The sequence below is a fragment of the Octodon degus genome, unplaced genomic scaffold (assembly GCF_000260255.1).
Source record: "Octodon degus isolate 3935 unplaced genomic scaffold, OctDeg1.0 scaffold00173, whole genome shotgun sequence".
Taxonomy (NCBI): Eukaryota; Metazoa; Chordata; class Mammalia; order Rodentia; family Octodontidae; genus Octodon; species Octodon degus.
Genome location: NW_004524749.1, coordinates 3,336,992 through 3,361,188, shown reverse-complemented (window position 1 = coordinate 3,361,188; position 24,197 = coordinate 3,336,992). Strand labels below are relative to the sequence as shown.

Below are 24,197 nucleotides of genomic sequence, written 5' to 3'. Positions count from 1 at the left end.
CAACCTCACAATCCTTGTCTTTCTCTCTTAGTAAAGAGATGCCAAATAGAACCTGTCTGACAAGGCAGTTCTAAAGAATGGACATAAATCTGCTTAGCCATGGTATGATGTAGGCTTTGTTTTACTAAAGCCCTTATTACTTGGGTCATCTTTGTTATGTTTGGATGTAGGCATTCCACTTAGAAACAACCCTGTTTCCACTTCCCAACACAGAATTCATCTTTCAGTTGCCCCAAGGTTCATTGCAATGATTGCTCACATTCTTCAGTGCTACCTTTATTGTATCCCAGATGAAAGTGTTAGAAAGATCCTTTAGGATTCATCTATTCATTTATGCAAAAAACAAACATGTATTAAGCATACAATACTTGTTATCTTGATCTAAACCATGCCAAGCACTATACTAAACCCTGGAATAGTGAAATGAACAAAACACAAGGACCTTTGCTTTGGGCTGAAAAATATTGGTGTTCCAGGCCCTGCAACGTAGCATGGATGCATGATAACAAGGATATAATAGATTCTCTCTAGATTTGCACAGGTCATGGAGGGACACAGGCTAGCCAAGCCCTTCCAATACAGTGCAGGGAGAACCAGAAAAGAAATGCATACCTAGTACAGGAGATGGGGACAGGAAGGGGAAACCAACTCTGTTCAATTCTTCTCCTTGCTTTGTCTTCAAGAAACAGGCACTCACTAAGAGAGTGGGGCAATGAACAATGAAGAGTGCAAGGCAGGAACTCCAGTAGAACTTAATTATTTAGATCAATATGGACAAGACATAAGTATCTATTTTATTTTTATGAAATGACACTAACATTACATATTATGTCACTCTAAATCTCCCCACTTTGCCAGGGTTTTTTGTTTGTTTATTTGCTTGCTTGCTTGCTTGTTTTTATTTATTTATTTTTTTGTCAGGAATCAAATTCAGGACCTTGCACCTGCCAGGCAAGTGCTATGCCACTGAGCTATCTTCCTAGCCCCTACTTTGCCTATTGAAACTTTTTCACACTGATGTCCATGCTCTTCTGATAAAACTCTATAAAATTTTTGATTAATTCCTTTCTTTCTCATATAAAAAGGTTATGCAGACACATCTTGAATTTGCTCCTCCCCAGCCCTGGTGTCAGCTTTTCCCTTAAAGGGTTCTTGGCCAGTTTTTAAGCAAAATAATGGCAGTGATGAGGACCCTGACAGGGAGAAAGCAGACATGCAAAAAGCAAAGTGTGTGATGGGACAAAGGGGTGAGCATGATGCCAAGCCTGGGCGGTGGAAAGGAGGCTGACTGCATACACTGGAGGGACACTGTCCGATTTTTCACTTTTCTTCCTGGAAAAGAAGATATTCATACAAGGTAGGCGTTAAAACTCAAATCATGGGCTACTGGGGCTTCATTCGCAAGCCTCCCCAGGACACTGTGAAGCTTTGGTCTCTAGTTTGGACAAGCCCCCCGTGGGCTTGTGACCACCACCCCCAGACATGTCACTCTTGAGCATCTGTATCTTTACCTTCAGAGTGGACTCTGAGCTTTCCAAGCACAAAGGCACTTGGTTTACCACTCCAAATGCACCTAAAATCAGAAAATCGATCCATGCTCACAGCGAGTGCTCAGAAAATACCAATTGGCTGATTGATCCTGTAGTGATTCTGGAGGAAGATGCAAGGAATTTTCTTGCCCTTTGGCACTGATGTGATTTCAATATTGCAGAAAGCTATCATTCCTTTGATACAAAATTATTATCAACAAAACATTTGGGAACTTCCTGTACTTTAGTCTTTGTATTAAACACTCCAGAATTAGTTCTTTTAATCCTTACAAGAAAACAAAGACCTATTATTATCCCCTTTTTAGATGAGAGACCTGAGCCCTAGGTTCACACTGATAATAAGAATGGAGTCTTAATTCCAACCCAGGCAGTAGGCCCCTGGAGCCATGCTTGAAACCACAAAACCACTTTGCCACATGTTTCCTCTAACATAGATTTATTGAGCATCTATTAAATACCAGGCACTAAGGACAAAAATATATGAACAATGTAAACCCTCACTCACTTCTTTCCTTAAAGTGTTTTGTCTAAGCTTGCCAAGAGCCAAAGTTTTCCACGGCTTCCAAAAGGGTTTCCCAACCCAGTGAAGCTCACCACCATGGAAGATCTGGTTAACTGAGCTCAAGCTCCACTAACTTTCTTCACAGTACAATGAGTTGGGACAACTTCTGAGACTCCCTTGCCAGCTGTGGATAATCCTACCTGTGATCTCATGGGGTACTGTGAGGAGGACTCAGTGGGACGCTGCACCTAAAGTGTCAAGAAGAGGCTTGCTTGGAAGCAAGCACCGCGGTAGTGCTCATATAATTTCTAAATCAACTTCATGGAGGCATGATTGATGTGCATGCAAATACTGTACCGCAGTTGTGCAGCAGGATGAGCTCTGATGTCTGCACTCACATGGAAGTCCTGCTACGGCAACATCCAGCGCCTGCTTTATCTTTGGTGTAATTCTAACTGTTTCATAGCAGTGCTTCAGGGATTGATGGCCTTCAGAACTTTGCTGAAGACATTATACACTCAATAAATATGAGCCATTTTACCATTATTATTAGCTGTCAAAAGCCACTCACTGGGGATAGTTGCCTAGAAGCTCAGGAGAGTGAAGCACAACTATAATTTTAGGAAGAAAAATAGCCAAAGACTTTTCTGAGGATGTACTGTCACAAGCCAGCCAAGCGGCAGAGGAGGCGAGACACCTGTGTCTGATCAGGGCTGTCGCCTGTTTGAGCCCCAAAAATCTCTGAACCTCAGATGTGCACACAAGGAGTGACCACTAGAAACCCAGCAGTGTCCTGCTCCTTATCCATCCAAGGGTCTCAGAGAGGGAAGCAGCCCCTCCCCAGGACAGTCAAAGAAGTCGCTGCCAAGAGAGATCCTCCTCTCTTTCCTTCAGCAGCTTTGATGGTGCTGCCAGGTCGCTGCCTCCCATCTGCAATCTGGAGTTTCATGTTTTAATAAAGTCTTGCCAAATAGCCATGAGTGTAGACTCCCAGGAAAACAAACACTAGGAGAAGTATTTTGTCAAGGCAGGAGTCCTGCAGTGTTTGGCTGCTCTTACAGATAAGATATCTGTTCACCTTTCATAAATGTCAGGCTTGAAATAAAAAAGACAGGATAATGAGGTCTTATTTCCACAGAAGCAAGCAGGCACCTACTAATTAACCGACAGACCACTAACAAACATACAGTTTAGACGCTTTTGCTGCAATTGTCAGACTGCAGATAGTTTGGGCTCCAGTGATCCAATTTTCTTACCCTCCTTTGTTATTTTAAAGGTATTTTAAATGGCCGTGATAAGAGAACCTCTGTTCGCTAGCTTAGCACACATCTGTATTATTTCCATTGTGTGCAATGGGTAATATACCCACTGAGTGGAACAGCGGTGGTCTGAGGAGGCCGCATTTTATGAAGAGGAGAGTCAGGAGCTGAACTTCAGCCACATCATCTTCCATGTGGATTGAAAGGCTGTCAGCCTCCCTAACTTATACCTAAATGTGACAATGCCGTGTCTCTTATAAGATGTTGTTTGGGATAAATGAGATCTAGCAGGTGGAGAGCACTACTTACAAAGAAGGAGCAAGCCAAGGAGGAGGAGAAAGGACTGTAAAAGGGCAGAGAAGCAGGACGAAGAAGAGATGGTGGAGGTGACACAGGAGATGAAAATAGATGAGGCTGGAGGCAGAGGAGAAGAAAATGATTAAGATTTTTGTATCACTGAGCATCTGTTAAGAGAGGTACAAATAATTGAGTTTCATGTCAAAATTCTAACTTCCAGTGCCCCAGAATGTGGCTGTACTTGGACAGAGGGCTTTGAAAGAAGGAGGGCCTGTGGCTAATCCCTTCTCCAGCTGGACTGGAGTCCTCGTGAGGAGCTTAGGACATAGTGCAAGTACAGAAAAGACCGTGTGAAGGGGCAGGCATTTCTGACCACTCCAGGGCAGTGGCCTTGGCACATAGGTGCTCCTGCATTGTGCTGAGCACATACTTCCGACCTCAGAACTTCGAGGAAGGAGTTTCTGTGTTTCACCCACTCACTCTATAGCTTCCCTAGTAAACTAATGTAGGCCAACTGGGGACTCAGAGTTGTCAAAGCATAACACGCACTTAGAGAAGGCAAGTAAACTGTACAATGGGGTTAGAGAATTGGGAGGAAGTCATAGGCTGATGCCTTTGCAGTCCTTTAGTAAAACCCTAGAGCCCAGATGTATGATGCTGTGTGTTTAGAGGATGGAGGAGAATCCCAGCGAGCTTACCAGGTGAAGACTTCCTGGCCCACAGAGGCCTTTGGTGCTTTGTTCTGAAGATGAATGAAATTCTGGATGAGAAATGGATTTCAGAGGTGGAAATCAAAGGGAGAGAAACAATTCAAAACCTTTTTGCATGCGGTATTTATATATTTTAAAAAACTATTCTACAAAAGAGGCTCAGTATCTTCAGAAACAATGATTCTTACCTTCTGTACCTCTGAAAAGTGTTTTACTCCTTTCTTAATTCTAATGACCCATGATAGATTGAAGGGTGCCTTCTGTAAAAGATATGTTTACATCCTAACTCTCAGAACCTGTGTGTGTTCGCTCATTTGGAATAAAATGGTCTTCACACCTGTGTTTAAGAACCTCCACAATAGATTATTCTGAGTACTCCAGGAAGGCCTTAGGTCCAGTGACAAGTGTCCTTATAAAAGGCACAGAGGAGAGATACACAAGACAAGGTCATGTGAAGATAAAGCAGTGACAAGAAAAAAGTTTAGACTTTTTTTGAGTGATGTAGCCACAAGCCAAGGGAAGCAGCCCCCAGAAGCTGAAAGAGAGATAGCAAGATTTTCTCCTTGAACCATTAGGGTAGCGCAGCCCATTGGTACACAGATTCTGCACTTCTGATCTCCCAAACATTGAGATCATATGGGGCAGTGTTTAAAATTTTCAAGTGCTCAAGAAGAGTCTTGATTCCTACATGACCAATGAGAAGAGTGAGGCCCTGATTTCCCATGAGTGAGTCTCTGATCACTTGGCCCCAGGAAGCTTCTCAGCAGATGGATGGGACCTAAACGCAGTCTGTGACATCAAGAGACATGTGGTAGAGGGGTGAGGAAGCTGGTGCGCTGTCCCTTAAACAGTGATGTGAGAAAATATATGAAGCTGTGGGGTTTAGCCAAGAGCTGATGGCTGAGAAGGCCTTAATAGACAGTAGCACTCTAGGAAGCCTCACCAGCACAAGCCTAGGTCAAAGAATATCTGAATTCACCATGACCCAGCAGATATCAGGAAGCATGGCCAAAACAGAGCCTAAGTTCCAGATTAAGAAATTTGTAATTGGCCTGTAGTAAAACTTCTTACTAAAACCCATCCTTTGGATTCATTGCTGTCAAGATTCATCCTTACTCTGTAGTCAAGTGCTGGCCTTGGTGAGTATCAACCCAAAGCCCGGGTGAGGACAGCGAAGTTGATCAGATTCACTGCACTAACAGCAAACACCACTGTGAAAGCACCTCAAAATACAAAGAGCATATGTAGGCCTTCAGACCCTGGACCGAGTGACTTCTAGGCGGGCCTAATAAGGTAGCAACATGGGTAGACTCAGGCAGACTTTATAGCAAGGCAGTTTGCAAGTAATGAATACAATAAGCTTGTCTGGATAATCAAATATGACCTAGTCTGGAGGTACTTAATCACATTTCTGAAGACCCTTTCATTCCAACTATGGTCACATATACAGCAAACTTTGATGAACAAACTGTGAGTGATGGAAAGTGCATGTGTTGGGGGTTCTCCCATGTATCAGTAGTTCCTGGAATCAGCAGCAAAGTTCTCTTTACTTGGTCCTGTGTTGTTTAATATAGGCAGAAGAAAGACTGGTGGCCTGAGTTCTCACATAAAATATTTCTTGGATATGATCTGCCATATTATAGACACTATTCCATGCCTTTCTGTGTGTGAGAGACAGACAGTGTGTGTATATCTACTTTCATAAAGTTTTAGTTCCAGTGAGAATATGAAGAGGACAATATAGACACAGTCATCCCATTGAATTCGTGATGGATTGGCTCCCTGGCTTTCCACAAACAACAACATCCGGGAATGTCTAAGGTCCCATACATAATGTGCTGTAGCTGCAGCAATTAACCACTGGGAGGAACGTATGCAATGTGTTAATTATTGAAATTGTCTTACCAATTTGGTTTGAAACTGTCTCATTGCTATTTGTTTCTCAATAAAATTATGGGAAAAAAATGTACTGTAGCATTTGCATAGAAACTACACACAGCTTTTTCTATATTTAGAACATGTCTAGGATATTTGTAACAGCTAACACAATATAAATGTAAGTAGTTGTTATATTGTCATGTTTAGGAAATAATGACAAGAAAATAGTTCATACATTTTCAGTACAGATGCTTTATTTTTAAGAAATATTTTTGGCCCATGATTGGTTGAATCATGCTGTTGAACCTGTGGATATGAAAGCTGGTTCTATTCTATAAGTACATACATACATACATATATGTGTGTGAACTTCAAACAGTGCAAAGTTTTAAGGAGAAAAATAAAACAAAAAAGAAAAATGGAGGTTGTAATGGGAAAGAAAGAAGGAAAACTATTAGTTATGGGACCATGTGAGAGTAAGGAATGCCTGATTAAGCAAAATTAAATAGACCTCATCACTCCAGCACATCTGAGAGTCCTGTGTTTGCCAGTGTGTGAAAAGAGGCCAAGGAGAGCATTGCCTGGACATCCTCGCCTGGGCAGCCCTCCTCTTACAGAAGACCTTCGTGCCCTGGGGAGGATATTAAAGGAAGACACCTGTCCACAGGAATGCCCATCGGCAGTGCAGGACAGCTGGCTGGAAGCAGGGAAGACAGTCATGGAGGTGCCCAGGAGATGGTGGGAGCTGTGGCGGTTCCTTTGCCACAGAGGGTGATCATAGGCAGAAATGTGACGACCTTGAGTTTCTCTCAGGCTGTTCTACCAGGACTGGGAGCCATCCTACACTGGGGGGTGGGGAGGCAGCTGTGGGGACACCCATGCAGCTTTCCTCTGTCCTTCCTGTTCCTGTCATAGAATGGAGCCCAACGTGCGTTGAGTGAAGCAAAGCCTGGAGCAGGAAGGCAGCTGGACACCAAGGGGCAATTTGTGGATCATGATGAGTTGACTCATTTTTAAATTTGTTTAGTTACTTAGTATTCTTTCTTTCTTTTTATTTTTTTTAGATAAGGTCTCACTATCTAGACCGGGCTGGCTTTGAACATGGAGTCCTCTCACCTCAGTCTCTCCAAGCCTGCCATTACAGTCAGGGCATAACCAGGGCCTTCTGCCTCCTCCACCCCTCTCTACTGACTTAGCCAGAAGTTTACTCTATTTTATTACTTTTTCTATGTTTGGAACCTGTGCCCATGCTCCCTGGAGAGGAGGAGACCAGCTCTGCTGAGCCGCTGCAGACCGCACACCCTTCGCCAATCCACAGAAGCCCACCAGCCCACTTGTTCACCTCAGACACTGCGCGCCTCACAGAGGAAGCCAGAAACCACGTATCTGCTCACCATGTGCTGCCTCCCTGGCTCACTGTGGATATAATGGGTTTACTCTGGCAACCTCGGCCTGGCAGCTTTGTGAAAGAACTCCCTTACTCCTGTAAGTGCTGCACCCGCTGGGGGCACAGGGCTCTGCAGAGGTGTCAGGCCCTGTGACGGCACTGTCAGGCTCTTCTCTCCAGCCTGGGGCTTGTGGCGAAGGCCACTTCCCTCTCTCCTTCCTGCTCCCTCTGAGCACCCTAGGCTGGCTGCAATCTGGCCTGAGGACAGCCCCAGGCCTTCCGAAGAGTCTAAATATCCCTGGAGTCTCATGAGGGAAGGGGACAGTTCAAGGGAACGTTTCTTTCCCTCTGACCTTGTGCAAACAAGAAGTGGGAAACCCTGTATTTCTGCTTCGCTGCCCCCATGTCCATGTAAATGAATGTGTGGGCAGTGCAGGGCACCACTGCGTGGATCACGCACATCTAGGCCTCCAGGCCTGTCAGGGCCCTGGGAGCCACCGTTTCCCTCACACCCTAGGTGCTTGCTCCCCTCAAAGCAGACAATTAAGCTGTTCCTCCTCAGACCTCTGGGATTCAGCTCTGGCCTCTGGGCAGCCAGTGTGGTGACTATCACTCCATTCTGACAGACCCCAAGCCACCCCCTCCATTCGCAGTCTGCCTCCTCCCACCATGCACTGCTCAACTCCTCAGGCTTCTGAATCACCCTCCTCAGAAACATTTCGTTCCAATAATTTTTTTAAGCTTGCCATAAAAACATGGAATTATTTTTTTTATTTGAAATTCATTTTCAGTCTTCTTTTATAGATGTGTCATTTATACAATGGCTGGAAAACTTTCTAAAATCAGATATAATTTATGAACCCCTTCTTTTCGGCATAATGTCACTTTGTACATTAAAATGATAATGACTAGCAAGATCAGATGTGTTTCTCCCTCAGGGAGTGGAGGGAGATGTTGGGGGGGGGCTGCTCTAGCTCTTCTAAAACAAGCCCCTGTGCTGTGCTCAGCCCCCACCAGGGGCTCTCAAGAAAAGGAGAAAGTAGAAAAAAAAAAGTACTTTTTCACATCTCTGATATGAGAATAATAGGGATAAGTCAGAGAATGCCCCTTGCAAGACAATGAGGGCTTGACAAACGGTGAGTGATGCCACTTGTACATCGTTTCCAAATTATACTTGATTTTCTAAGAAAGTATCCTTAGAGGTAGGTGAGAGCAGTAAGCGCAGCTCTCCTTCTTATCCCTAGCTGCTGTGAGAATTGCTGAAAGAAGCTTTGCAAAAATATGGAGACTGCTGTGAATATACCGTACTCTCTGAATGGAGCTGTGTCCCCAAGTTTTACCACCTAGTGACTCTTAACCTATGAGGTAGGTGCTATTGTCATCCTCAAAGTAAGAAAGCAAGGACCAGAGACCTTAAGTAACCTGCATAAGGCCACAATGCCAGTAAGTAGCTGAGCCAAGTATTGAACCAGACTATCTGGGACCTGTGATGTATGCCCTCTGTCTGTTGTCCTCCTGAAGGACTGCAATAGGGTTTCTAAGTAGACTAAATCTGAATTAGTCTGCCTGTGTGTAAACTGAGGCAATCCTTAATGTTCTGTGATTCAAGGGTCCTCATTTTTATTTTATTTTATTTTATTTTATTTTATTTTATTTTATTTTTGGCAGAACCGGGGATTGAACTCAGGCCCTTGTGTTTGCCAGGCAAGCACTTATTCTACTGAGCTATCTCCCTGGCTCCCCTCATTTTTAAAACAATGAAAATGAGACACTGAGAAATAGAGTGTGCTGCTGCCATCGCTAAGCTAGTGAGACCGACATGGTCCCCAGCTGAGTGAGTCCTTATGCAAAATTCCTGCCTTAGTTCAGAGGAAAGCCAGTTGGGGTGTGGCTTTCCCTCTGAAACATCTCAAGGGAAGCGAAAACACAGCAAGGAGAGAACTCAAGTCCCAAGAGTCAAATAATGGTACAAGTCTTTAGCCCATATACTGCACTAGGTCTTCCAGGAGACAGATTACAATGACATTCAACATTAGCAAATTTCCACGGCACACATCTGTTATTTATTGAACGCTGATCTGTAACTTCAAGGGATAAAACAAAAAAGTATTATCCTTGCTGGAATGCACACCCCACATGAGGAACGCTGACCAGAGGGGACAGTGGGCTCTACACACACCTCCGTGTCAGGAATGATCGCAGACGAGTACATGGCCTCTCTCTTCTTCTCTTGTCCCGTGGAGAATCTCTTGCCTCAGCTTCCCAGAGTGCTGGGGGATTACAACTGAGCACCACCACAGCCAGCCTGAAGAAGTTGTTTAAGGAAAGCGCAGACTAACATCCATCACTGGATATGGTCGCGTGTCGCAAAGGCCTTTCTTCCCCTCACACCCTGTGCGCAGATGGGGAGCTGTCTGGCCCTCTGCCTCCCCACGTGCATTCTCCAGTGCTTTGATCATTTTGCACGAACACCAATCACCGTTCCAGAGCCTGTCAGGAGCACTGCTTTGGATTCTCAGTCCAGTGCCATAAGTATCTTCCAGAGGCTGAAATAATATATTTTAACCTGAGCTTTCCAGAAACATCATACAAAAGCATCCTGCCAGCCAGCAGCTGCACTTCACCCTCATATGAGTCATCAGAATGACTAACATTGTACTGTGGTAAGTAGCTATATCCTAACATACCTCCTGATGGCATCCTCCAAGCACACACTGAACTAGGAATAACTCGGCAGGCTTTGCTCTGGAAGTCGGAGTGCAGCCCTTACTCAGATCCATGGATACTAACTACCAAGCAAGCATAGACACTTGTGCTTTGATACTTTACAAATAAAAAAGAGGAAAGTAGTTTCTTTTTCTAAAGAAGAAGAAAGAAAATTAAAAAGAGAACAAGGAAGACTTGGTGGAAAATGGGTATAAACATGAAAATAAAAGAAAAGAAGAATAAGGGAAGGAATGGTTCTTGGCCATCAACCATCTCTTTAAAAACAATGCTTTCATGAGTAAATGCAAATGAAATGAGGAAAAAAAATACATGTGGGTTAAATTCCCACTGAAAACACTCATGGGCTTAACATTTTAAAGGGAAAATAGGCCCCAGGCCAAGCTCATTGTGGATTGAGCCAAGCCCAGGGGAGGTGCTCTGGCACTAGGGGACACCAGGTGTGGAACCCTAAGGTGGTCCAGGCATCTCCCTGTCAGAGCCAGAATTTATGGGTTCTTCTAAGCTGGCCAAGGGCAGGAAGGTGCACACTTGGCTACAATAGACTCTTGGCTCTCCACTGTAGCTAAAAATCTGAAACCAATTTCTTGGTTTCTTCCTTGAGCTTGCAAAAGACACATTCTGAGCAAAGCTGGCAACAAACCTGAGCTCAGCAGTAGATCTCCTTCCTGGAAGTGCAATGATGCTGTTTCTGGTCCTCCAGTGTCCATATCTTAGAGATGTTTAGGACCCTTCTTTCATTTATATGGGTACAGGGATGACTTTTGATATTTAACAATTATCCTTCATTGAGACCTACTGTGTTCTAAACTGGATTAGAAAGTTGAATCTTGTCAGCTGCCGTATCAGAATGGTTATCTAAAGAGAACCTTTAGTCTAAAGGGCTTGGGGGACCTGTCCAAGGTCCCACATCTCATTTCCAGTGTGAGAGAGGAACAGAAAGGGGAGGAGTCAGTCTGTCCTAATATAAAGCCATCTTCTTAGTTGCCTTAACTACTTTGGTAGAGTGTGCTTCCAAATGTAACTTTCAAATATATGCAGCAGCCATTGGTAATGTCCAAGGGATTCATTTCCAGAAAACAATCACAGGATGATGGCACCTGTCATCTCTCAGAGAGCATTTCTGGATGTACTTCTGTCTGTTTGGTCTATGCAGGCAATCAAATATCATTTCAATACTAATCTGAGAAAATCATAGACACGCAAATGCATTGGAAAAAATAGAATAATGCATTTTAAATGTGTAATTTAAGTGTAACATAAACATAATTATCTCTCTGGCTCTCTTCCCCAAAGCAGTCATCTAAAGATAATCCAAATGTAGCCACGCCACAAGAAAAATTGCTCTTTCCTTGCCTGTATGTTACTTTGTTCCTTTCAACAGCATTGTCTCCTATTATTTTCTTACAACTTAACTATCTTAACTATAAATTAAACGTCCCTTTCACTTGACTCTGAAGGTGCAGGCCACATCTGATGCACCCAGGACACCTACTTGGTTTTGTTGCATAAGCCAAGTGAAACAGATTTGAGCCCTAACTAATTCATAGTACACTTTAAAGTCATAGAAAGCTGAGAACATAATTTCATTTGATTATTTGGCAATCAAATCACTTCACACTTTACTTGCAGGGTTGATAAGATACGTTGCCTGGAAAGCTCTCAGCTATCTTAACATTACCATATCTGATTGGAGGTGATAGCCAACATGATTTGGTGGCTTTAGAGCTTCACTTGTCCTTAGCACCACTTTCTTGTAATTGCAATAATAATTGAGCCATGAGGGTTGGTTTTGTCTCTAGGTTCTTAAATCAGAAATTTGTCCTTCTTGGATCTGAAACAAAGACTCATTTTTTTGTAGGAAGCAAATGAGTTTGTAAGGTTCTGGCTCTGCCTCCACCACGGGTGTGTGTTTGGCTTTGGAAATGTTCCTTTCTACTTCTGTGTTTCTGTCAAATAAGACAGTGAACCCTACAGCCGTGAAGTTCTTTGAATATGCTCAGAGCTGAACGAGTCTGAGGTCTCAAGCTGACCTCTTCCCTCTGGCTTGGCATTTTTCCAGGCTGAGGGAGCTGGCCTCTCTCTGATGGCAGGAGGCATTAGAAAACCACAGAATCCTTTCCACTAAGCCTCCCCACATAGGCCTGTTGCTGTTTTGTCTTTTAAAGATGAAACACATTCCTCTACTCTGAGTTCTGTGGTCCCCCACTCTTTCTTCCTTACTCCTATTATTAAACCTAAACTCCCTTGAGAGGAATCAGCTCATAGCAACAAACCCTATTTCTGGGGTGCTAGAGGAACTTTTGCTTTTAGTCATCCTCAAGTCACAAGGTGAAGGAAGCCAAAGCCCATGCTGTGACTTAGTTAGAAAAGCCATCCTAGGGACAGAATGGAAGAAGCCAGGTTCCCATCAAACTCCAGGGACAGGGAGATTAGAGACTATTTCTAGACTTCTTATCTCTTGGTTGAGACTCTTACACTAGTGAAAAAGGAAAGACCAAAGCTCAGGCCAATGAAATACCTATAACCTGAGGGGTGTGTGTGTGTGTGTGTGTGTGTGTGTGTGTGTGTGTGTGTTTCTTTTGTGTGAAATCTTCCCTAAGAAAAAGCTTTGCCTGTGTAGGTGGACATTCTTTTAAGAGGCACAAATCAGCTTCTGTTTGCTCTGATGGGTGTATAGCCTAAGACTTCTCAAGTGATTGGCGTTTGGTACCCAATGGGTAATCAGGTGGAAAATCTTTTTAATTTGGCAGAGTTAGGGATGTCAGAGCTGCTCTCGAAATGTGATGGGCCAAAACATTTGTCATTGCAGAATTGAATTGAGAAAAAGGAAGATGAAAGAGAAAGTAAGGTGATTTCCTTTCTTGCCACACAATTCTGTCAGAAGACCCAGGGATATGTTCATGACTTATAATGCCTAGAGTGGATGATTTTGCAGTTCAGGCCTCTTGATGCTGGCCAGCAATTTGTGCTCATGGGCACCTTACTTCTTTTATTAAAGACTGTCTTTTCCACATCTCAGCTATCCAGGTATTTAGGCACCTTTGTTGGCATTTTCTGGGCCTTTCCAATTTCTCTTTAGAGTATACAGATGTCCCACTGGGAGTCAAGTTATTAATTCCACAAACAGATTAATGATTGGTGTCCAAGAGTCTTTACATCACTGGGGACCCCATTGGCAAATACGTTCTTCTGTGTTTAAATAGAACTGTATTTTCAGAAGTTGGGATTAAGGATCAAAATGCTATAAGCTGAGATTGCCTTAAAGAACGATATGGAAGCCATGGGCACAAGGAAGTGGAGACCATGAGCCATAGAAAGAAAGTATATGCCAAAGTGAAGACACTCATATAGGTAGAAAGAAAAGAAGCTGAGGATAATTGGAGAGAGGCCAGGCAAATTTTGAACCCAGGAGACAGCATAGCTCAGGGTCTGAGAATGATCTCCAAATTCTCCTGTTGAAACCTGGACAGCAACCTTGAACCCAGGGTCTGCTCACTGAGGGCTGACTTGATCACCATGTGCCTAGCCACAATCCCCACCGCCCTTTACTAAGTCTGCCAAAGAGGCCATTCCTTCATCTTCAAGTTCCTACTTCAATTGTTTGTCTCAGGAATGAAGCCATTGTATGTCTGAACTTCTAAGAACTTGACAAGGGAGAGGTCCCCTGGTTTGGCTAATGATCAGAGAAAGCCACGGTGAGTCAGCAGGGACACTCTTAAGGGCTGACCCAATGCGACTTTTCCCTGCAGGGTAAAGAATGAGCGGAATGGATAGAGGCACATCTTACTGGCCATCACAGATGCTAACAAAGTGACAAGGGATGGGGCAGAAGGCCCTGAGGCCAGCTGCTGTAATGTACAGGTAAGGTCTTTATTGTTGTGTGACATGGGTGGGTTTTGCCACGTCCCATCCTCTTTTGCTGATCTTCCTACAAATCTATGGGCTCAGTTTCTGCTTAACATTCTGTTGCACCAGAAAAAAACAAACAAAACCACAGAAGATGTACACAGGCACTTTGAGAATTGTGCAAGACTTTTGTAAACAGATCAGAGACAATTTTCCATTCCTGAAAAATTGAGTCTCCAGGAGGACTAAGCATGTGACCTTGTTTAAAAAAAAACAGCAATAACAAATATTTTTTTCTCTTCCACTTAAACAGAACCTTGGGAGTCTGTGAGATAAGAGAATAATTCAGCTCCTGTTATGAGTTAGTGGAAGCAGCTCTGATCATGAAATATGGAAAACACTGACTTAGGTGCCGGCCAATTCTGGTTCAGTGGTCTTGGGTAACTTTCTGAACCTCCTACGCCTGTGGTTTCTCTACCTGTAAATTGAAATTTTGCCTCTTGCTTCCCTTCTATGATTCATAAAGATGGACAGTATGAAGGGATTGGAGCAGGTGAGGCCCTGGTCTCTCTACTTGTGTCAGCTAGAAGAGTTAGGGTGTGTCTGTGCTGCAGACAGGACTTCTGCCTAAGCTTTCCATTAAGTTTATTGATTGAAGTATTTTACACTGACCTTCTCAAACCAAAAAGCTACAACTCTTGTTGCATAGGTTCTGCTTTACCTTGGTCTTAACCATCCAGTAGAAAAGTATGAAGATGAAATATAGGAAGTAAATCCATGTTGTTATGTTGAGCTGTGGGGGACTCACGTCAATAATTTCTGACATTGCCAATTAAACAGAAGACCCAATGCTATTATGGGCTTCTGTACTCTTTTAGAATATTTTGCTGAGTTTACACACCTATAATATTCAACAACGGAACTTAAAAAAAAATTGGGGTATAACCAAGAATGTCCATTTTGTATCTGTGTATTCAAAGTGGTTGGGATAGATATGTAGTTGCATTCTCTTAATGAATAGAATGATTTTTTCTAATGGTGTTTGTAAGTAGGATCACAAGTCTGCATCTTGTACAGCAATTGACCACTAAGAAGAATATATGCAGTGTGTTATTTGTTGAAACTGTACTTTCGATTTGATTTGAAACTGTCTCATTGCTATATGTTTATCAATAAAACTTTGAAAAGAAAAAAAAAGAATATAAAAAAAAGAAATATTTTAGAGTGGAAAATCATTGAAATTGAATTCCAGAGTGAATTTTATATGTTAAAAAAATCACTGTTGGTGAAGAGGAAAAGTGTTGTTACAATTTGTGCAGAGACATGAATTACACATTCAAAAAATGCCATTCCCACAGAGTATCATTGTCAATCTGTCACTGGGTCACTCAGTTCTTTAAAAGACTCTGAAGTGAGGTTTATGTAGGTATTGTTTATATCCCACCATATTAACTTTCACTCCCAAAGACTTGATTATATAGTTGCTTGCAGTATCAACCCTATAATACATAAAAGTGCAATATTCATTAATCAATATTTGATATTTAAGAAAGAAAATTAAACTCACTTGAGACACTTGTTATAAAAGCAGATTCTCTGGCCTCGAGCCCAAGATTCTGTTTAGAACGGCTGGAGCAGAGACTTAGAACTTGTCATTTGAAGGATGTTCCCGGCATATAGACCACACTTGATAACCTTCGTGTTAGCCTGGGGCCCCCAGAGATCATCCAGGGGACACTCTGGTAAGAAGAGTGTATACAAGTGATTGACTAGGAACTACTCCTTGTACACACTATCACAAAAGTATGTGAAGACAATGCAATCCAGGGTCCCAATTGGATGAAGTCTCAGCTCAGTTTGCCCCTGTAGGGAACCACTCGGATTGTCTTTCTACTTGGACTTGAGAAGTCAGTGCTTTCACATGTTGCCCACCCTGTCATCCTCCAAGGGCTGACTCACAGGGGATAGGAACACCTGCTGACCAGTAACTCATTGCATTTGGGAGTAGCAGAACTCCATAGCCTGAGGTGGTCCTTATGAAAATTGAAGGAGTAAAGCATTTATTCAGAGGGGATGTGGTAGATCATGCAGGTGTGAAGAAGGGATCTGAGAGGATCTGGCAGATGGAAGGAGCGTTCAGCTGTGAAGTGTTCAGCGGTTAATTGTGTGGATTTCACCAATTTCAATCTTTGTATTTCCACATTTCTGATGATTACATATATCCATTGTATCCTTGATACTAAGCTATAATCTCATTGATGGTAAAAGTCATGTCTAGTTACCAATAGATTCCATGGTTCCGTTAATGGCCTTCTGTGAGCAGGTAACAAAGGTTTGCAGACCATCCATAGTTCAAGGTTCTGCTTTGATCATTCCATGTAAGCAAAAAATTTTCTTAGATTTCCACTTTATTGGATTCCTTGGGTCAATCAACCAAGGAATCCCTTAGGTGATTAATCCTAATTCCTTAGGTAATTAATTTATTGAGCACCTTGTCTATACCTATCTCAACATTGGGAAGGTTATGAAGTGGCATGAATACAATCAAACAACCTGAGTATTTAAACGATATTTAATACCAGTAAATCAAGAAAGAAGATACCATCATCAGTGCAATGAAGTGCTATATTATCAAATGTTACTAAAGCTCAAAAGGTAGAAAATATATCGCAATTTTTATTGTGAGGTATACACATATACACACACAGACTTAAGCAAAGGATTCATATAGTCTTGATAATCCTGATCAGTTGAAAACAGTTACCTAAAGAAACATCTCAAGGTCTTAGTTTTAACCAAGTCAAGGCCCAGAATAATCAAGAGTGTCTGCCAGGGCATGAAATGACGACTGTTCCTGAGTATAGCGCAATTCACCTTTTTATAGGTAACAGAGACACCCTGATCAAGAAAGACTTCATAGCAAAGAACTTTCTTTCTTTCTTTCTTTCTTTATTTATTTATTTATTTATTTATTTATTATTTTTTGGTGAATTGTCACAAATAAACCCACCCCATGCAACCAGCACTCAGATTAAAAAAGCAGATCTTTGGTTTTGTTTATTTATTTTTGGTGGAACTTAGGATTGAACTCAGGCCCGTGCATTTACCAAGAAAGCACTTATTCTACTGAGCTATCCCCCTGGTGCCCATAAAGAACTTTTAGAATCAAACTCCCCAAAGTAAATCCAACGCTATTTTAAAAAGTAAAAAGAAAGGTCAAGCGTGGTGGTGTACACCTATAATTCCAACACTTGGGAGGCTGAAGCAGGAGGATTGCTATGAGTTCAGGGCCAGCCTGAGCTACAAAGTGAATTCAAGACCAACCTGAACAGCACAACAAACTACTGCCTCTCAAAGATAAATGAATAAATAAACTTTTCTAAAACTTTCTCTCTTTTGCTCCCATAAGTTCCTGCATGTTGTACAGACATTGTCATTCAATTATAGTGATTGTATAATTTCTTCTTCATTTTCATGTGTGATTTATTGATTGCTCAAAAGAGTGTTATTTGGTTTCATGTGTTTATGAAGTTCTTGTGGTTTTTCTGCCATTGATTTCCAATTCTATTGCACTATGACCTGATATTATGCATATAGTTTGATAATACGAATGGGATAACTTTAGTTGCTTTGTATTCACTTGAGCACGTTGTATGAGCTGCATGTGGTGTACTTTGGGGAATGTCCTACATGCAGCTGAGAAAATGATGTGGGGTGAAACACTCTGTAGACATCTGCTAAGTCCATTTCTTCAAAAGTTTGGTGTAGTTCTAATATTTCATTCTTGATTTTGTTGCCTGTAAATCTATTTGTAATAATGAGGTGTTGAAGCTCCCCACTGCAATTATATTAGTATTTATGTGATTTTTCATATCTGTAGTTATTTGTTTTATATAGCTTTATGCACTGATATTTGTTGCAAATATATTTATGATTATTATCTCTTCCTTTCGGATCGTTTGCTTTAAAGATTTGCAGTGAGTGACCTTTCTTGTCTCATAATCAGTCTTGGCTTGAAATCCACTTTTATCTGCAAATAGAATAGCTACCCATGCTTTTTTCTATACTGTCTCATGGAGTATTGTTTTCCATTCTTGATTTCCAGTGTATGAATTTCTTTTTGAATTAAATATGTTTCTTTTATGCAGAATGTTGGCAGATATTGATTTTTTTTATCCATTCCATCAGTCTGTTGGCAGATATTGTTTTTTTAAAAATCCATTCCATCAGTCTGTTTTTGTTGTTGTTGTTGTTGTTGTTGTTGTTTTGGGTTTTTTTGGATTGGTAAATTGATACCATTAACATGTATTGACTTAACCTTATCATGTTATTTCCTATTGTCAGTTTCTTTTTTACTCTCTGCTTAATTGCTTGCATTGCCTGGTAGATTCATTCTGTTAGGAATCATGAAGTTGTAGTCCTTGTTATCTCTTTCTAGAATGTCCTTTAGAACATTTTGGAGTGCTAGTTTGCTTGGCATGAATTTCCTCATATATTCTCTGTCATAGAAGTACCTGCTTTCTCCATCAATTTTGAAAGATAGTTTTGTGGGATGCATCAATCTGGATTGGAGGTTGTTTTCTTTTAGAGCTTGAAATAATGTACTCCAAACTCCTTGACTTCAAGGTTGTGTTGAGAAGTTTGCTGTGATACTGTGGGTTTTCCTTTATAGATGATTTGTGTTTTTGTGCTGAATTTCTAGAATCTTGATTATTATATATTTTGGTATAGATTTATTTTTTTTAGAAAATCAGGCTAATTGGAGTTCTATATGTTTTGCTTATTGTATGTGAAATTCTTTTACTCTGCTTGAGAAGTTTTCTGCTATGACTTCTGTGAACAGGATTTTGTCATTTGTGCTATCCCCTGCTTTTTCATTCCTCTGATCAATCTTATGTTATTATTCTTTGTATCATCTAGCAGCTGCTGGATTGGCTTCTCATGGACCTTTTCTATTTTAAAGAAATCTTTCTTTTCATGGTCACTAACTGCAATCCTGTCTTCCATATCTTATATTTTGCCATCACATTGGCTAATTCTTCTGAATATACTTTCAATGGAATGTTTAATATTTTAGATATCTATGTGAATCTATTTCATGGCTTCCATTTCTGTTCTATGTCAGATGTCATGCTTTCCATCATTTTCCTATGCTTTTCTATTTTGTACTCTGTATCTTCTCTAAAGTCCCTACACATGTCTTTCGTTATGGTCACTTCCTCTGTGGCTAGCTGAGAAATCTTATTTGATTTTTTTTCATAGAGCTTTATTCATCTGCTTTGTTACTCCTAGTGTTACTGCTTCAGAGAGTACAGGTGGGTAGTTTTTGGACTGTTCCACCTCCTTGCTCCCTGGGCTTGCCTTTGATAAACTATAAATCTGGAGTTGTATCTTCTTTAAGTGTCTTTTAATTTTCTATATTTTTAGTTTAATTTCTGGGTTGATGCATATAGATTGCTTATGGCATGTAACTTTATTGCTAGTATTTAGATCCCTTAGGAAATGATTACTTGTTAGAGTGTCTACCAGGTGTCACTGGCTCTGGGGACTTAAGTCTGTTGCAATGTCCTACCTCCTCCTTTTATTGGGTATGAAAAGTTGCTCTCTACTTGGCCTAGTACCTGGTTCTTTGGCACTTGCCTACAGTATTATTTATGATCCTTAGGTAATCTCAGTCTTTGTATACCAGAAAGGACAATTGATTAGAACAATCGTGTCACCTTAGCTAAAGCAGTACAATAGCATCGAACATAGTCTATAAAATGATAACCTGTGGTAACTATTCATTTGCCACCTTTCATTGTATGAAATATGTCTGTAGTTAAATAAAATCTACAGCAAACCAGAAAATTGTATGCAGTAAAAAGCCTTCAATATGCTGAATTTACCCTCAGAGGAAAAAAAATAAAAAGGGGTAGGAAGAATACATGGAAAATAAGAAGAGGAAGACATTAGGCACAAGACTGAAGGACAAAGAAAGATTATGTATGGAACTTTGGGAAACTGGTTAAGAAGACAAGAAGAAAAAAGAAAAGAAAGACATTGAAAAAGAAAAGAATATAATAACAACAGCAAGAACTAGAAGTGTTTTCACACTCATAAATACAAGAACAAACAATTGAGAAAAAACCAAACCAACAACAAAAAAGAAAAGAGAGGGGTAAAAAAGCAAATAAGTGAAACAGTTACTAATTTCAAGGTGTCTTGCTGTTGCTGGTAGACAGTGCATGCAGATAAATAGCATCCAGATAAAAGTTGGTTAATCTCAGCAAGACAGGAATAGCCTCTGAGAGGGGTAGTGGCTAATCCCAGCAAGCCTGCACCTTTAGTTCCACTGAAGTTCAGGCTGGTTTCTGGCTGTGGAGCTGGAACCAGATTAGTTCAGCCTGTAACAGCCTGTGTGTCTCCTGCTGACTTCAACTCAGCAGCTGACCCCTACCTGTTCTGAGTGCTGAGCTTAGCTGTCCCCTCAGATGGCTCCTCCAAGACAGCTAATGGCCAGTTGCCCTCTTGGGGGAAATTTCAACCCAAATAGCTCACCACCCAGGAAAGTGAGTCTGCTGAGTCCACTGCTCCATTCTACTAGAGTGGAGGCCTCTGGAGTCACCAGTAGTCACTCATTTGCAGGCTTGAGCCACCCCTCCCATACAGTGAGTGCAGGCTCAGTGAGAAAGCACCACCTGCCAGCTTCTTCTTCTTCGTTGAAGTCTCTCTCCCTACTCTCTCTATGGTTTTCAATTCTCACTTCACTCTTCCTTTACTTCCTCACATTATTATATCCCAGTCCCCGGAATCAAATCTTGGACAGGTTCTTTCTCTGCCGCTTACCACTTCACAATCTTTCTGAAAGTCTGGTCCTTCATTTTAAGTGGATTCATTTTCACGAGTATTTTCTCCTACTACTTAACCTTAGATAATAGGTACTTTTTTCTAAATAGAAGGGACTTATTATTTGTTGGGTAATCTTTCAATGAATTGAAATGTTGCTAGCATCAGTGAAATAATGATGAACAATGAAAGAGGAAATATGTCCCAAAGAAAGAGAGGCAGCATTATGAAATGTAAAATGAACATGTGAGTATTGAGGGCTTGAGAGAGTTGTAAAATAATGAATTAGGTGGAATTCCAGTTCCGTCCCATGAGTGACATTTTATCAGTTTCATTTGCTGATTCTTCGAGGATCCTCCATACACAGGCATGTTCATGTGTGTACATATACATACCTATAAGGGGGAAACACTTTAATTTCCTAATAGTTGAAATGGAAGTTCAAGAGATGTGTTTTATTAGGGCAGAAAGGCTTAGACTTATGAGTTTCCATTCCTATTTCTCCACAGACAAATATGATTATCTATTTATACTGTTGTATCACCTTATCTGTTGCAACACACACATGCACACACACACACAAAGCCACATCATTTAATAGCCACAAAATTATCTGTGGGATACAACAATAAACTTATATTTAACTAACAAGTTCTGCAGGGTTCATTTATTGAGGTTGGACTTGACTGATCTTGGCTAGACTGGCTCAGATGTCTGAGGGAGGGTGGTTATAGACTCATCTAGAAAGATCTCAGCTGAGATAAGTGGAATGACTCATCTCTATTTCATCCATCTGTCCTCATCCATCGGGTTAGCCTAGGTACATTCATGTGGTAACAGTAGAAGGTCAAGGCCAGTTAGATCCTGTGTGCATTATTTTCCATGACTTTTGATTGGCCATAGCAAGTTGCACAGCACAGCACAGAGTCACAGTGAGAGAGCATGACCCAGCTGTAGGAGCAGGTTAGAGGGACATCAAAATACCAAGGATGAAATACAGATGTCTCACATGCTTATCTGTAGCTGAGGATTGTAATGCTTATCTGTGGCTAATGATTGTAAGATCATAACATGCTGATCCTGTACTATGTGCTTTAAAAAAAGTACTCCACTGTATCCTTTATGAAGGTGTCATTTACATCTACTGTATGCTGACCTTGTTCCCTTCCGAGAAGCAAAAGCTAACACTCTGATTGGTCCAGCCCATATCAATCAACAAAACAGTTTGCCCCTAACAGTGTGAATGCCTCTCATCCTCACCAGGGCATCCCAAATAGGATGCTATCTACCTTGTAGCACCACTCTGCTGCTGAGATAGTTTATCTTCTGATTTCTCTGCATTTGCCACATTTTAAATAAACTTTAGCTTTGTACTGAACCAGTCTTGACTGTCATTTTCCACTAAGAGCCTTGCTTCTCCATTCTTCTCCAGAGGGAAAACAAGGACCTGAAGAGAAGTGGAGTGTCCCACTATGAAAGACTCCAAACTTCTACCCTCAGAGACATCTTCAGAACCCAAATACCTAGCTCCCCCTTTCTGTATGTGTGACACAGACACATGGCAAATGGTAGGATGGAGTGATCAGCCCCTTGATATAATCTATCTACTCTGTGAGTTAAGCTTGTAATTAAAAAGGCTGGAAAGGACCAGTAGGTATGGTCTTCTGATCCATTAAACACTCCCCTAAAGCTGCCTTCAGGGAAGGCACCAATAGGAGGAGGAAGAGGACGAAGGGGAGGAGGAGGCCGAGGGGGAGGAGTAAGGGGAGGAGGAGGAAAAGGAGAAGGGGAGGAGGGGAGTAGGAGGAGTTATCCTATTTTTGAAAGAGAGCTAGCTGAGCAGCCAGCTTTTTCCCAAGGCTGCCCTGATCTGTTCAGAATAAAGATGCCGGCAATAGGCCATGCTTGGATGCCTCAGACCATCTGCCAACAAAAAAAGAAAAAAAAATTAATTATGAATGGTGTCTTCCCATGCTAATCATTTATTGTAAAGGATTTCTCCAGCTTGTTTATAATAGCTGTTGCCTAAGGGTGCATGCTGTATAAATTGTCTGATTACAGGATACAGAGCGCTTCTTAATAGGCCTCAGCTGATTAGGAGAAGGGAAAGAAATTAAAGAGGCCATTTCCCTTTAGGTATGCAAATACCTCCCAGAACAAAAGACAAAGATATGATAGACCATGATGAAACACACCCTCTTTTCTTTTTTACCTTAAATTATGTACCAGGCAAGGAGCAAGCTTCATTGCATGTGTCAGCTGAAATGTGAATGATCTAGTAATTGAAACAATGCTAATGCCAGAAATGTGTGTTAGATGTGGGACTGAACTAGCTCCCTGGGCAGCCCCTGCAGCAAACAGGGGTGTGGTACTTGGATCTCTTTGGATCACTTGTTACTTTGGAGTAATCCGACTCTGACTTACTCACCTACATTTGTTTGTATTACACTCATTTCTGAAGTTGGGACATACACGTCAATGTCTGGCAGGGCAGTTCGAAGGCAGGCTAAGAGTGTTTGAAAAGCAGTGAAAACCACAGAAGTACACAGTTAGACTCACACTTTCTTCTTATTCCTCAGGCACATGCTGGTCTGTGTTTCATGCATACACACCTGTGCACAAAACCACACAGACACAAACCTACACAAAGGCACACAGATGCCTTTGTCCTCATAAAGATTTTCTTCCCCTTAAAAACTTCTCCAGTGATTGCAAAAGTATATTCACCACCACAGTCAGATGTCTGTATTCATGTGTTCCTTTTCCATATATTCAACCAAAAGCAGAAAATGTTTGTGGAAAAAATTGAATCAGTACTAAGTATGTAGTGGATTATTTTCCTTGTCATTGTCTATATTATACAGTATAAAAATTGTTTTCATAGTTACATTTCATTAGGTATCATGAGCCATTTAAAGATGACTTAAAGCACAAAGGGGACTGTGACTAAGTTATATACAAATACTGACTTAAAGTACACAAGGGATTGTGACTAAGTTATATACAAATACTGTGTCATTTTATGCAAGGTCTTGAGGATCCACAGATTTTGGTATCCACAGGGAGTTTGAAGCCAACGCCCTGTGAACACAGGACAACTGCCTTTCATTATGATATCATGTTTTCACAGAGCAAAGATTTTGTAGGTCTTCCTTCTCAGTTAGTTATAAGGAGTAAAGAGCAGTGGTCTATGGGGACATTGAGACTAGTTCC

The 24,197-nt window shown here is 41.4% G+C and overlaps 1 long non-coding RNA gene across 1 annotated transcript; it reads left to right on the top strand.

Annotated features, from left to right (window-relative positions):
• Window positions 1-7,500: 7,500 nt before the first annotated feature.
• Window positions 7,501-14,165, top strand: LOC111813223. Its single transcript, XR_002818536.1, has 3 exons — window positions 7,501-7,681; window positions 8,828-8,948; window positions 14,060-14,165. It is a non-coding gene; the product is annotated as an uncharacterized LOC111813223 (long non-coding RNA).
• Window positions 14,166-24,197: the final 10,032 nt, after the last annotated feature.